The following is a 16,483-nucleotide window of genomic DNA, read 5'->3' on the forward strand; positions in this document are numbered from 1 at the left end:
TCCCAGGTCTAAGTGAGTTTGAGTTGTGTTCTTGATAGCTAGATGCTGGTGAATGTGAATCCTAGATCTAGGCAAAGAATGATTATTGTGAGATGCTGGTGAAAGTGAATCCCAAGTCTATCACGAGATGTTGGTGAATGTGAATGCTAGATCTAGGCGATGAGACCCTGGTGAAGTGAATCCAAGGTCTAATGGAAGAATGATTATTGTGAGACGCTGGTAGAAATCTCAAGTCTATCATGAAACACTGGTGAAGTAAATCCTAGGTTCTGGCGATGAGTGGTGAATGTTCTGATGAATGAAACGCATGGAATTTATTGCATTTGTTGTGATTACTAATTAACGCATGGAATATATATATATATATATATATATATATATTTATATTTATATATACATACACACACACACATATATAAATACAAATACACATATACACATATATCTATACATACAAACATATACATACATATATATACATATACACACATATCTATATATACATACATATCTATATATACATACATATCTATATATATAATATATATATAGATATGTATGTATATATAGATATGTATGTATATGTATATATAGACATAATAATATATGAAATGACACTAATATCATTATATCTGAAAATGTTGAATTTTCCAAAAAGGTATATATTTCCTAAACACATCACTCACTAAATCTTCGACTTATGTTTCAAGTTTCCCCCCCCCCCCCCCCCCCCAAGTTATTAGGCGTTGAAGCTAAGTAAAGAAAGGATGTCAGGCGTGGAAGCCAAGTAAAGGAGGGTAAGATGGGTTGTTATGTAAACTTGTGCGGCAAGCAAGTTGTGTCTTTATATATTGCATTTAAGGATTCAGTAGGTAAGAACTTCACTCCTTAATGCTAAGGGCTAAATCTCAGTTATGAAGAGATGTCAGGCTGCATCACAGTTTTGTAAGGCTCAAGACGATGAGTGAAAGAACTAAGTCGAGCATGGAGAGCGCTAAAGGTTGTCCTTGAGATGGGTTGCTGGGCAATCAAGGAGACTGATGAAAACAGGGTTCTTATACTCCTGAACACCAGGATGCAAAGAGTAGCACCCTAGTGGATGAAGGCGTATGGATTAGAACTTAAGTTTTAAATTTTGTGCATTGCAAAAAAAAGGAATGTAATTGTAAAGTATGAACTTTGTAAAGTGTTAAGTTAATAAAGAGAATAAGCTATGTTATTTATTTCGTTACATTATTATTTATTTGAGCTCATCGCCTAGAAGCTAAATTTAATTTGAGCTAAGTATTGAAGACTAGGCGATGAAGCTAAGTCTAAGAATTGCTTCTATTTTGATAAGTTGCGAAAGTCTCTGAAGTTCAAAGTAAGAGTTTCACGATGAGACAGGTGAAAGAAGTTGTTCCGCTTACTAGGTGTTCAACGCGTCATCTCGCGGTGAGGTATGCGATGAGTGTGTAGGCAGCACGCCCCCACCTAGTCGCATGAAGTGGCATTTTAGATGGGACGTGACAAGAATTAAGCGCATATTAGAGTACTCAAAATGCTCCAAATTGTGTCATAATCTTATTCCTCTGAACTTTTATAAACTCTGAAGAAATAAAGTTGGCATATACCAAACAGCTTATTTAATTTGTAAAATCTATAACATCATATCATCACAACCATCAAGTTGTAAATAATATGCTTAACTGATAATTGATTATTAGTTCTTGAGAGGTACTTTAATTTTGATCTCCTTTGTAACCCATCTTCTGGTCAGCATTGGTGTTAAATAACTTCTTTTTGCAAAAGCAAAGACCATAAAAAGTATCACAAAAACACTTTACAGGGTCACCACAATCAGCTTGAGACCTGCATGCAATTTGAGTAATATAACTTGCTTTTCCACCTAATGGTTTGCTTACCACTGCATATATACACAAAAATATATAATTAATAAGCTTCATTCCATCACAATTTTATTTTTTATTTTTGTTTTCTAAAAAAATTAAGTTCATAAGCAAACTACTAGCTACTACTTTTTAAAAAAAATACTTTAAAAAAGTAAGGGCCAATTTTTGAAAACTAACATTCACTAGAAGAAACTGGCCTTTAATGTCGGTTGAAAAAAATGAAAAACAGAGCTTTAATGTCAGTTTTCAAAAGGCGGATGTTTAATGTCGGTTTTCAACATTAATGCTATGATAATTTTTTTTTTATTTTATAAAAGATTAAATATTTCTCTCTCTTACTTTACCCTTTCTCATGCCACACGCTTTACCCTTTCTCATGCCACACGATTTTTTCCTCTCTTTCAATTTCTTTCTTCTCTTTTCAATCTCATCTCACTTTCTTCCCTCTATTCTTCGAACAGCCGCCGCCGTCACCACCACTGTCATCTCTCATGCCCTGCTCATGACCAGTCATCGTTGAATAGTCCTTCAGACTAATTTTTTTCTTCGATCGTCGTTGTGCTCGCCACCATCATCAGGTTAGTTTACTTTGGGTCGCTCTTCTTTCTTCGATTTACCTCAACCTCTCTTAGTTCCTCAACCTTTGTTTAAATAGTTTCTTAAGATAGACACACCCAAGCTCACAACTGCTACTAAACCCTACGCTTCTTTTCAACACTTGAATTAATTACACACACTAACTACAAGTGGGGTTTGCATTTGCTATGATTATCAATGTCTTTTACTTTACTAATTGTCCATCAATGGATGGATGCTCGGAGCATTCAACAATAATGCCATAAGAAACTTCTATTTTCTCATTTAGAGGTATTTCGGTCTCCCTACCCAACCCCACTCTTTTCATTCTTCTTTATCTTTTTAATTTCATTTCTTATTGTTATTCTCGATTTCAACCGGTCAATAGTTGATATCAAGACCAACCTTTTCATTTAACCATGGTTTGTTGTGTTTACTCTATTTATTAATGCCCACAACATGTTTGATGAAATGATTGAATGGTGACATTGGTTTTTCTTTTGAGTCGTTGGTTGTTGATAACGGTCCACTAGTCAGATTGTTTGATATTTTAGCTTATTGGTTGGTTATTTAATATTTTTCTATCAAATAGGGTAATATTAAAAAAGATGTAGAGGTTGAGGTTGAGTTTGATTGAACACATGCCCTCCATGTTTTATTCAAGCCGATGTGTAGGAAATTAGTAGGTCATGTTTTATAGCTACATCATTTTTCGTTTTATGATTTTAAATTCATGTTTGTTTCTTCACCTGTTTTCATTATGATTTTAAATTTCTAGTCTAAAAGCAAGTTTTTGGAACTATTTTTCAAACTTAATTAACTTGGATTTTAGAAAACATCTATCAAAAATCTGGGATAACAAAAAACAAAGAAATCTTAATCAGTTTTTTATAAGCTTAAATTTCAAGAAGTAAAAATTAAAACCGTACTGTAAAGAAATGGGACGGTAGTTTTCAAAACTTGGTTCTGCTTTTAAAAAACATCAATAGAAAGTCGGATAAAAAAAAGCTTGTAAGTGAAAAGTATTGTTTCATAAGTTTATTTTTGAAGCCAAAAGCTACAGACCATATTTGTAAACAAATGGGACTATAGTTTTGCGCGTTAACTTTGTTAGAAAAGCGGATTATAAAACATAAAAATTTATGGGTGAAATTTTTGAAAAATCAAAATCAAAAAGATCAAAATCTCCTTCCATATAGCATGTAGGTCATGTTTGATAATTACTCAATTACAAGGTTTCAATTTTCTTAAAATTAAGCCTATAAACATTTCTTCTGGTCTTGTGTGTTTCTTTGCTTTTTATTATCATACCTTTTACCAATATTTTTAAAAATCAAATTAAGTTTTGAGTATAAAAGTAGTTTTTAAAAATCTATTTTTTTTTTTTTTTTCTATTTTCAATACCTAAATGATCATCAAACGGGCTATGGTTCTTGGAAACTTGACTTTGTTTTTTTAATTTAAGTTAGAATATAATTCAAATATGTTTTTATGGAACCTGAAAATTTTATATAAAAAAGTTGTATAGAAACTAGAACATATATAATTTTTAAGAACAGAAAATAAAAAAACAAAACCAAAGTGCTATGAAAGGAGATTAAAAGAGTAACAAAATCAAGGAGTTGCTTTTGAAAATGTTTTAAAACCAAGTAAAGTTTAAGAGAAAGATAGGAAAGTTGAGTTGTACCTGAACCAAGGAAAGCAACAAACAAAACCATTGCAACCAAGAAAACGAACTTGAGAGAGAATTTTGCAGCCATAATTAATTTTAAGGATTTATTTTGTCGTTCTTTTGATGTTTGATAATTTGTTTTTCCTTCTGCACAAACGCCCATTATATAACAGAGAAACATTTAATTCTTTTAACTAAAGAAGGTATGCAATTTTCGACCTATGGACATGGCAATCCTATATGGAAAGGTTACCGTAACAAATTTATGAGATGTACTAATTTTTCCTTTTCTAATGGGATTGAATTACAAGAAAATTAAAAGGTCAAGACCCAGACATAATAGGTGAAAAACCAAGAACCACGAAGGCAATAGAAAATCTCACAGATCTCAAGGAATAAAACGTAGAAAGAGAAAGTGCTACCAACAATAGTGTCCTAAGTCACATAGCTTGTGTTCGGGAGTAATTTTGTGATTTGTGATGGTATGTAAAAGTAATTTTTTCAAATTGATTACGAAGGAATTCGATGATAGTTGTTGATTCCTAGTCAATTACTCCTAAAATGGATATTTTTGTGTAAAATATTATTGATAGTCATCTATGAATTTTTTTTTTTTTATTTTAAATATTGGAACAAACGATCTAACATTGTAATATTAATACAACAAACAATTACATAAGCTTTGAATAATTTTCTTTCAATATCTATATATAAACCTATATCAAATATGTATATAAGAAATTAACATTAAAATAAATAGAAATATTTAGTTAAATAATTATTTGTTAATTTCGAAAAACAATTACTAATTGGATAACTCTAAATTAACTTTTGGAACAAAACATAAGGATTGAAAATCCATTTTAAATATATGAAAATCACTTTTAAGAGTTTGATACCAAACATAAATTTGATTGTTTAAAAATCAATATTGTCATTATCTCTCTTTTTTTCTTAAATTAATACCCAACTATCACACCCAAACACACCCTTAAAATAATAAAGAAAAATATTAGATTGGACAATCTAACCAGCCACTCTAAGAAAGCCTCACATACCCAAATTAATATTACATTCTTTTCATAGATATATATTATACATAATTTGTCCTACATACACTATGGGCCGTTTAGATCAAGGGAATTGGGATGGAAATAGGGGAAATGGATATGGGATAAACATGCCCTTGTTTGGTATGAACTATATCCATCCAAAATGATGAGTTTTCTTTGTCCAGTACTCTCTTTTCTCTTTTAATATATTTTTTTTATTCTTTTATTTTAGAGAAATTTTCATAAATAAAAGAAAGCGCTAAAGTATTTACGGCTTCTATAACAAAACTCATAAAGTTAACCATTTTTTAAATATTTCAAATTTGTCATTCCGTCTTCCTTCTCTTCTTCGTCTGTTCCATCGTCTTTTTTTTTTTCCTTTCTTCCATCTTCGTCTATTTCATCGTCTTTTTCTTTTTTTTTCTTTTTTTTCAGAGTATTATTTGGTTCATCGTGTATCGAATATAAAAGATCTATTTTTTCAAACTTTTTATTTTGTTGTTCAAGATCGTGTACTAAATATAAAAGACTAGAAAAAAAACGACGATTTGGGTAGCCAAATATAAATGATCGTGTAAAAAATATAGTCAAATCTAAACGATCTTGTACAAAGAATTCTAAAAAAATCGTTTAGATTGGGGTAGCCAAATCTAAACAATCATGTACAAATATAGACAAATCTAAACGATCGTATACGAAATTTTTTTTAAAAAAAAATCGTTTAGCCAATTTAAACAATCGTGAACCAAATCTTGAAAAAAAGTCGTTGTCAAATCTAAACGATCATGTACACACAATTTAAAAAATAAATCGTTTAGATTTGGCTATCCAAATCTAAACGACCAAATCTAAACAATCGTATACCAAATATCTAAATGATCGTGTACTAAACAATAGCCAAATTTAAACGATCATGTACCAAATATATTACGCGCGTTGTTGACGACGAGTTGACGGGACATTTTTGATATTTTCCATGGTGGGCCTGTGGGATTTTTTCGATTTTGGAATTGTTCAATACAATGTAAATATTTTGACGCCGTGTTATATTTTTTAAAAGATCCCTTTTATTTTATATATTATTAAAATTAATTAATTTAAGTTAATTACATGAAAATTAAATTTGTGGTTTATAAAATTAAATTAAATTAATATTATATTATATGCATTTAACTACCCTAATTTAATAAATTAATATATACTTTCTTTTTATTTTAATTTAATAAATTAGTTCTATTACATATATAGTCATACTTATTTGTAAGGTTAATTTACATAAATGTAAAAAAAAATATTTACGACCAGTGAACAAAAAACAAAAACCCATGAAGTAGCGAAAAATATTTTTTTTATAATTCTAGGTTTGTTCTTGCGTCACTCTTCCTTCTTTGCGACTTTTTCGCTTCTAGATTTCTTCATCTCCTCTCCTAGATCTTTTATCTTACATTTTTAAACGATTTATTCTTCTTTTCAAATCTCTTATTTCATTTTCATCATTTTCGACAAGATTTTTTTAAGCTACTTCATCTTCCTCATATTCGAGAATATCAAGATCGTTTAAATATCATTTTGACATGATTTAAACGATTGTTTACCATGGTCAACACGATCGTTTAAATTTGAAGCACTTCTCACATCATTTAAAAAGAATTACACAATCATATTGATATGATCTAAACAATCGCTTACCATAGTTGACAGATCGTTTAGTATGGTCAACACGATAATTTAGATTTGAAGCCCTTTTTCCATCGTTTAAAAAGAACTATATGATTGTGTGGATATGTTCTAAATGATCGCTTACCATAACCAACATGATCGTGATGATCGTTTAGCATGGTCAACACGATCATTTAAAATTGAAGTTTTTTTTCTATTGTTAAAAAGAACTACACGATCGTGTATCATGACTTAAACGATCGTAGACCATTCGTTTAGGATGTAATACATGATCGTTTAGAAAAAGATTACTCATGCACACGTATGGTCGATTAATCGAGTGTTGGCTGGTGTATGTTTGGTATTTCCCATTGTGGACTTGTGACCTCTTTCCGTTTTTGAAATTGTTCTCTAAAGTGTAAATATTTTACCAGTTTATTACATCAAAATGAATAGTAAATAAATTACATATAAAGCCATACTTATTTTTAAATAAATAGTACTTTTAAATAAATCGTAAAGAATTGATGGAATAGAAATATTAATTAATTAATTATATTTGTAGTTAGTAAATGATCATTATGATTGATAAGAGTTTATTAATTATTTTGTTGATTAATACATCATAATTAAGGGTCTTTTCAAAAATATAAAAAATCGGAAAAATATTTACACTATAGAGCAATTCCAAAAACGGAAAAAGCCCAGAGGCCCATCGTGTAAAATACCAAAAATGCGCCGTCAACCACGCCGTTAATAATGCGCGTGTAATATATTTGTAATCGTTTAGATTTGGTTATTGTTTGATACGCGATCGTTTAGATATGACTACAATTTATACACAATCATTTAGATATGGCTACAATTTATATTTATACGCGATCGTTTAGATATTGCTACAATTTGTATGCAATCGTTTAGATATGGCTACAATTTATATTTATACTTGATCGTTTAGATATGACTACAATTTATACGCGATTGTTTAGATATGACTACAATTTATCTTTTCAATTCCATTGTTTAATTTTGTTACACAATCGTTTAATTTAGTTACGTTTAAATTTGGTTACACAATCGTTTAGATTTGGGGACCTAAATCTAAATGATTTTGTTTTTCAAAATATGGTACACTATTTTTTAAAATTCTTTTGGTGCACGATCGTTTAGATTTCTATACACGATCATTTACTAGTTTTACACGATCATTTACTTTTTTTACACAATCGTTTACATTTGGCTACTCCAATCCAAATGATTTTTTTAAAGATTCTTTATACACGATCTTTTATTTTTTCTACACGGTCGTTTACTTGTTTTAAACGATCATTTACATTTACATTTGGTTATTCCAATTTAAATGATTTTTTTCAAGAGTCTTTATACACAAATCCTTTTTTTTTACATGATAGTTTACTTTTTTTACACGATCCTTTACATTTGGCTACTCCAATCTAAATAATTTTTTTCAATATTCTTTATACACGATCTTTTATTTTTTTTACACAATTGTTTACTTTTTTACACAATAGTTTACATTTGACTACTCGAATCTAAATGATTTTTTTTCAAGATTCTTTATACACGATCTTTTAGATTATGCTATTTTTTGTACACGACGTAAAAAAGAAAAGAAACGAAGAAAGACGATGGAAAGAAATCGCAGCAAAAAAAAGAGAAAAAATAGAAAGACGATGGAAAAGCAAAAAACAAAAGAAGAGGAAAAGAAGAAAAACGATGGAAAGAAATTGCAGAAAAAAAAATAGGAAAGAAGAAAGACGAAATCGCAGGAGGAAGACGATGAAAGAAATAGCAAGAACGAATCGCAAAAGAGAGATAGAAGGGCAAACCTGGAATATTTAAAAAATGGCTAACTTTATGGACTTTGTTATACGGGCCATAAATAGTTTGGTGTTTTGTTACCTTTATGTAAGTTAACCTCATAATTATATACATTCATCAAATTACTCATGTTACAAATACTAGTAATTAATAATTTAATTGATATTTTTTTTATTGATTGTTAAACAATTACTTTTTTCTCAAAAAAAATATAATTACGTTTATTGTTTATCAATGAATATTAAAATTTATAGTGTTTTCGTGATTAATTTTACAAATAAATACAAAAAGAAATTATTCTCATACACATTCTCATGCACAACTAATCACTGACATCCTTAATTCCCAACAATCTTATTTCCAGACTTATTGTTCTTAGGGATCCATAGCATTATTCTCATCCCAATTCTCTCAATATGGGGTTGTTTGGGGCAAAGATTATCTAAGACTATAAAACCACCTTTTGCTATAGTAGATACTGTTTAAAAGTCTCAAATTAGCTATAGTAAACATTATTTCAATACTATCAATTTGCTACAGTATTTACTATTTGCTATCGTTTTTACTGTTTTATATTCATCATTTTTTTTATTGTTTGCTACAACATTTACTATTTCCTTATCAAACTAAAATGGTATATACACCAAACACATACTATTATAACTCAAACTAAAGTAATCTACACCTCAAGCACAAACTATAATAACCTAGGGTTATATTAACTCACTCTTTGCTCTAAACACCCTCTAAGGCTTTAGTTTTTTCTTTTTTAAAGGAGTAAAAAGTTTCATGAACAAAAGGATAGGCAAATGGCTTGCAAGCTAGGTGTAAGGCCCATATCCAGACTAGAAGGGTCCTGTTGAGGGAAGAATTTTGATTAAAAGTATTATTTTAGTTAGGTGTAAAGAAGAAGCATTTTGAGTAGTAATTGGCATTGAAGCTTGGCAACGCGGTAAGAAGAAGTAGTCGTTCAATGCTCAAAATTAGGCATTCTGATGTTGTTTTGTGAGTTGGTGATCAAGTGAGGAAAAGTTTAGTATTTTAAGAAGATAAGTTTAGCATTTCAAGACAATGTTTAATCTTAAATTGACAACAAGCTACGTGTTGAGCTTAAGATGGTAGCATGACCTAATGAGTTATAAGCTGATATATGTAAAGTGTAAGTAGGACGTGGCAAGCTAAGAGATGCTTGATAATGACTAATCAGATTAAAAGGATTAGTATAGATAAGATTGGGAACAAGTTGTTCTTATTCTGAGAATTTGCTAAGTGATTGAGCTGCTAAGGAAAGTATTAGGCGAGAAGAAGGAGCTGAAGTTAGCCATTCTAAAAGGAATAAAACTAAGTAATATTTTGAAAGCATTCTTTCACAATCTTTATGTTGTTATAAATACAATGTGTTGTATTATTATTGATATTGCTATTGCTATTTGAAAAGAAAACTAATGTTTCCTGATTGATGGTTGTGGTGCTTGTATGTGAGTAAATCATTAGCCTTATTCTTATCAATGAGCTAACTATTATGTGGCGTGTAACGCCCCAAAAATTAAGATAATTTTGGATTTAATTATCTTAATTTTGTTTAATTAGATTTAATTTATTGGGCGTTATTTTGAATTCATTTAATGAGAATTATTTAATTTATATGGGAATTGAAATTAATTAAATATTTGTTGAATGAATATTTAATTAATTAGAGATTTTGGCATGTGGTGTTTGTTGAGAATTTCATTAAATGGTATGTTATGAGGATTAAGTAAAGTTGTGAATTTTTTAGTGTTGTTGAAGTTGAATTAAATTAAATAATTATGAATGTTATTTAATTGTAGAGTAGAAAGTTTGTTGGAGATTTGATAATTATATGTATATGTGGAAATATATATATATATAATTATTATGTGAAAGGAAAAGATAATTATATTTGTTGAATTATAATTATTTAAAGAAAAGATAATTGTATTTTGGAGAAAGGATATTTATTAAGGGAGAAAAAGTAAAATAATTATATTTTGGGAAAATATAATTATTTGTAAAAGGATAATTATTTTGGAGAAAAATAAATAATAATTAATTATTGTGGAAGATAATTAATAATTTTGGAGAAAGATAATTAATAATTAACTACTGTAGAAGATAATTAATTATTTTGAAGAAAGATAAATAATAATTAATTGTTGTGGAAGATAATTAATTATTTTGAAGAAAGATAAATAATAATTAATTATTTTAGATAAAGATCAATAATAATTAATTATTGTGGAAGATAATTAATTATTCTGCAAAAAGATAAATATTGATTGGGAGAGAAGTTGTTATGATTGAGTAAATAAGGAAAGAGAAGAAATTGGATTTATTTAAAAGAAAATTGATAATTATATATTGAAATATAATTATTAAGAAAAAGGAATGTAACATCCCAAATTTTTATAGAGTTTAAGTTATTAAAGATTGGAACTAGATTTAATGGTTGGGTTAAGATAATTCATGTTGGAAGTTATAAGTGATTTATTGGAAAAGATTTGATTGATTAAATTAATTGAGGATTTAAGTTAATTTGAGAATTTGGGGGGAAAAGTTGGTTTGGGTGGAATTGGATTTAATTGAGTATATATATATATATAATTAATAATTTAGATTTTTGGTAGAATATGATATTAATTAATTAGTTTTGTGTAAATAATTAATATGGAAAAGTGAAGTTAATTTTATGACGGAATATAATTATATTTATTTGGAAAGAAGATAATCCGTGAGGAGAGAGATGGTTAATTTGATTGGACGAAAAATATATATATTTATTTAGAAGAAAGAATAATGGTTTAAATAAATATATATGTTTATCATAGATTTTGGTGAGAGAAAAATAATAATAATAAACAAGTATTATTATTATTATTATTATTAATGATTATAAATGCCTAAGGTTTTGTGCATTTAAGGAATTTATTGAGGAAAGATAATGAGAATAAAGATATATGTACATTTTGGAGGTCTTTTCAAAAATATAAAAAAACGGCAAAATATTTACACTATAGAACAATTCCAAAAACGAAAAAAAACCCAGAGGCCCACCGTGTAAAATACCAAAAATGCCCCGTCAACCATGTCGTCAATAATGCGCACGTAATATATTTACGATTTATACACAATCGTTTAGATATGGTTCAATATATACGCGATCGTTTAGATATAGCTATAATTTATACGCAATCGTTTAAATATGACTACAAAGCGATCGTTTAGATATGGTTCAATATATACGCGATCGTTTAGATATGGTTCAATATATACGCAGTCGTTTAGATATGGCTATAATTTATACGCGATTGCTTAGATATGGCTACAAGGCGATCATTTAGATATGGTTATAATTTATACGCGATCATTTAGATATGGCTACAACTCGATCGTTTAGATATGGCTACAATTTATATGCGATCGTTTAGATATGGCTACAATTTATATGTGATCGTTTAGATATAGCTACAACTTATACGCGATCGTTTAGATATGACTACAATTTACCTTTTCAATTCCATCGTTTAATTTTGTTATACGATCGTTTAGATTTTGAGACCCAAATCTAAATGATTGTTTTTAAATTTGGTACAAGATTTTTTTAATTCTTTTGCTACACGATCGTTTACTTTTTTTACATGATTGTTTACTTTTTTTTACACGATCGTTTACATTTAGCTACTCCAATTCAAATAAATGTTTTTCAAGATTTTTTATACACACGATCGTTTACTTTTTTTAAATGATCGTTTACAGTTGGCTACTTCAATCTAAATGATTTTTTTTTCAAGATTCTTTATACACAATCTTTTATTTTTTTTACACAATCGTTTACTTTTTTTTTACACGATCGTTTACATTTGGCTACTCCAATCTAAATGGTTTTTTTAAAGATTATTTATACACGATATTTTAGATTTTGCTATTTTTTTACACATTCTTATACACATTAGATTTTGCTTTTTTTTTTTTACATAGTCTTATACACATTAGATTTTGTTATTTTTTTGTACACAATCTTATACAAAGTTGTTCAGATTTGGTTACCCAAATACAAACGCATAAAAAAATAAAAGAAGAAAGACGATGGAAAGAAATCGAAGCGGAAAAAACAGAAGAGAAAAAGAAGAAAAACGATGAAAAGATTAAACGACGTAAATAAGGAATTGAAAAATAAGAAATTAAAGATGATGGAAAGAAGTTGCATAAAAGAAAAAGAGGAAAGAAGAAAGACGAAATCGTAGGGGAAGAACGAAGAAGACGAAATAGAGGAGGAAGACGAATCGCGAGGAAGAAAGAAAGATGGAAGAGAAAATCTTGAATATTTAAAAAATGGCTAACTTTATGGGTTTTGTCACATGGGTCGTAAATAGTTTGGTGTTTTGTTACATTTACAATAGTTTCCCTATATTTTGGTATTATATATATATCCTAAAAGGAAAAGGAAATAATAATAATAAATATTATTGTTATTATTTGGGCATATAAATAGCATTGAAATGCTTAAGTCGGAAAGAAAAGGAAAAAGAAAAAAAAAAGTTATTCATCTTCTTCACTAAGATAGCCTTTTGCGCCTCACCAATTTTAGTTAAGATTGGTCTCTTTGGCAAAGCTTGAAGATTTAAAGTGATAAATTTTTTCATCAAGGATAAGAGAATTTTTTTCAACCTCCATTTGAGTAATCTTGGTAAGCTAATGAAATTAAATTAATATTTTGTTAATTTCATTCTGGATCTATTTGGGGTTTTTTTAAAGGTTCAATTGGCTAGTTTTTGAAGATTTAAATATTGGATTTTTCCCAAACAAGATTGAATTGGTTTCAACTCCATTTTTTTAGAAAGTTAATTAATTTGGGAGAATTTTGGATGTTAGTCAATTGCTAATTGTATTAATTAAGATATTGAATTTTTCTTTTATGATTAGGATCAAATTAATTGGAGAATTTTTACTGTCAGCTATGGAGTACTTTGTTTGGCTAAAATCTCCAGGTAAGAGATTCTCCTACTAGATCTTCAAACTGAATTTAAGTGACCACATGTAATTATGATTAAGCATTGATAGTAGCTGAAATGTATAACTTGATGCTATTGATGATGACTGTCGTTATATTGATGATTGATGATGATGACTGATATTATGTTGATGACTGGTGATGTTGATGTTAATGCATGATATATTAATCACATGATTAAGGACGTTAAGATTAATATTCATGTCTTGTTTATGATAATGTTATGTTATGCTACATCCTATGGATGGACATTCTGTTAACTTTGTCTATTAGAGTTGTACCCACATGGGTGTCCCTCGGGATCACCACCTTTTTTATGATTGTGTAGTCCGACGGGATTACCAGTCCATTATGACATTGACATTGACATGATTACGAGTGATTCGACGGGGTCACTCACAACCCGATTGTCTTATTGTTTCCTTCGGATACACTAAAGACCAGATTGTCCTAGGTGTTCCTTTGGGTTCACCGAAGACCATATTTGTTCCTATGGGATCACAATTTGTACGTGTTCAGTAACGTGTCAGTTAAACGTTACTTCTTTACAGGACTCGGATGGAAAGTTAACAGACACCTAGCGGGACTAGTAGTAGGTCCCTTACTGAGTATATGTTTATACTTACTCTTTCTATGTTTAATATTTCAGGCGAAGGTAAAGGTAGAGGAAAGTTGGTGAGCGACAGAGAAAGATCCGTGACATGCCATATAGGAACTCAGTTTTGCTTCCGCGTATATGTATCAGTGTTTTAGTATTTCATGTTTAATAAAAATTTAGTCTTCCCTCTTTTCAAGAAAGTGTCTATTGTTATTGTTTCTTTTTAGTAATGACCTCAACTTAGTATAAAAAGTTGGGTCGTTACATGGTGTGCACACAATGAATAAAGGTGTTTGAGTGAATGGCCTAAGCAACCAGAAATGAACCAAGGAAATTCCCCAAAGGATATTGGTGAAAGGTATCCTAAGTCTATGCGACTTGATTCTGGTGAAACGAATCCTAGGTTTATGTAAAGGAATGGTTCATGTTCTTGGTGAAAAGGAATAAGTAGATGCTAACGTATGATTTATATGTTTTATTAACATAAGGCGTTGATAGCCTGTTTATGAAAATGAAAATGAATTTGTTGATTGAATTGCATTCCCCAAAAGGATTTCTAAAAGAATCACTCACTAAGTATTTAACTTATGGTTTAAGTTTTCTTTCCCCAAGTACCAAGGCGTTGAGGCCAAGTAAAGAAGGGTAAGGCAAGCTGCTAGGCGTGAGGTGAGAAAGCTAGGCGTTAGAAGCTATGCTAGGTGGGTAAGACCTAATATTTATGTTGTAAGCTTTCTTGTAAAGAAAGCGCGTTCATTGTATTATAGAAATATTATTGTTAAGTTAATAAAGAGAAGTTGATTGTTATATTCTGCTGTGTTGTGTTTATCAAGTTAAGTTATTTGATTTTGGTCGTAGAAGTAATTCCGCTTATTAGACGTTCAGGGTGCTATCTCGCGAGGGGATACACATTGAGTGTCTAGGTGGCATGTCTCCACTACGTCACGTAAAGTGACTTTTGGGGCAGGACATTAGGATATGAGGTCTGAGGATTGATTTCATTAAGGGGTGATTTAATCAAATGTTGAATTAGTTTCCAACTCAGTTTTTGGTAAGTTAAATTAGGAGAATTTTTGGATGTTAGCCAATAGTAATTTTATTAATTAAAGTTATTGAAATTTTCCCTTCCTATTTACGATTGAATTAATTGGAAAAATTTACTATCAGCAAGAAAATATTTTTTAGCTAATCTCAGGTAAGAGATTCTACTACTAGACCTTTGAACATAGATTTAAGAGCTGCATATATTTATTGATTATGCATTGATGGTAGCTAAGGGCCCGTTTGGTAACGTTCCTATTCTCTGTTTCTTGTTTCTTGTTTCTTGTTCCTTGTTCCCTGTTTCCTGTTTCCTGTTTCTTCTTGTAATGAGTTTGATAACTGTTTCTATTTCTTGTTTCTTAAAAAAAAACAGAAACAAAAAATGTGTTTAATAACTGTTTCTTGTTTATTGATTTTCTTCTAGATTTATTTTTTATTTTTCACATCTACTTCAATTAAACATTAAACAAAAATATAGGTCTATCCATCAAACATAACAAATAAAACTATCAAAAGTTTATTCATTTAATATGAAGAAGTATCAATGCACGAATAAAAATAATGACATAAACATAAAATTATATTTATCCTTCAAATGTTGACAAATTTGATTGACAATATCATCTCTTACTCAGACAATTTCTCTTTTTAATCCATCAATTTCTACAATCTCATCGTTATTTCGTGACATCTAGAATTTAATATTAATTTTAAAGCAAGTTATTATGTCTTCAATATTCAGAATTGAAAGAAACAAAACAAAATTTAACCTTTAACTCTTAACCTATGATGCTTTAGAGAAAAACCCACAACGAAAACTCAGATTTGCACAAAGAGGAAGATGACAACTATGGATCCGACGAAGAGGAACAATCAGGCAAAAACTATGGATCCGACGAAGATGAAAAGTTCGGGTTGTTGAGAAAGACGATGAGAGGTGAAGAGGAAGACAGTGTGCAGAGAAAAACGATGAGTGAAAGAGGAAGATGATGATTATTTAGAGAAGACGATGGAGATAAAAGGAAAAGAAAACCAATAAAAATAATTGAAAAAAGAAAAGTGAACCAATAAAAATAATTGAGAAAAAGGAAAAGGAAACCAATAAAAATAATTGAGAAACAGTCA

At 29.4% G+C, this 16,483-nt stretch overlaps 1 long non-coding RNA gene across 1 annotated transcript; it reads left to right on the forward strand.

Moving 5' to 3' along the window:
• Window positions 1-2,258: 2,258 nt before the first annotated feature.
• On the forward strand, window positions 2,259-14,855 carry LOC127148873 (uncharacterized). The gene is made up of 3 exons (XR_007820066.1): window positions 2,259-2,470; window positions 13,635-13,699; window positions 14,372-14,855. It is a non-coding gene; the product is annotated as an uncharacterized LOC127148873 (long non-coding RNA).
• Window positions 14,856-16,483: the final 1,628 nt, after the last annotated feature.

This window comes from Cucumis melo, chromosome 4 (assembly GCF_025177605.1).
Source record: "Cucumis melo cultivar AY chromosome 4, USDA_Cmelo_AY_1.0, whole genome shotgun sequence".
NCBI lineage: Eukaryota > Viridiplantae > Streptophyta > Magnoliopsida > Cucurbitales > Cucurbitaceae > Cucumis > Cucumis melo.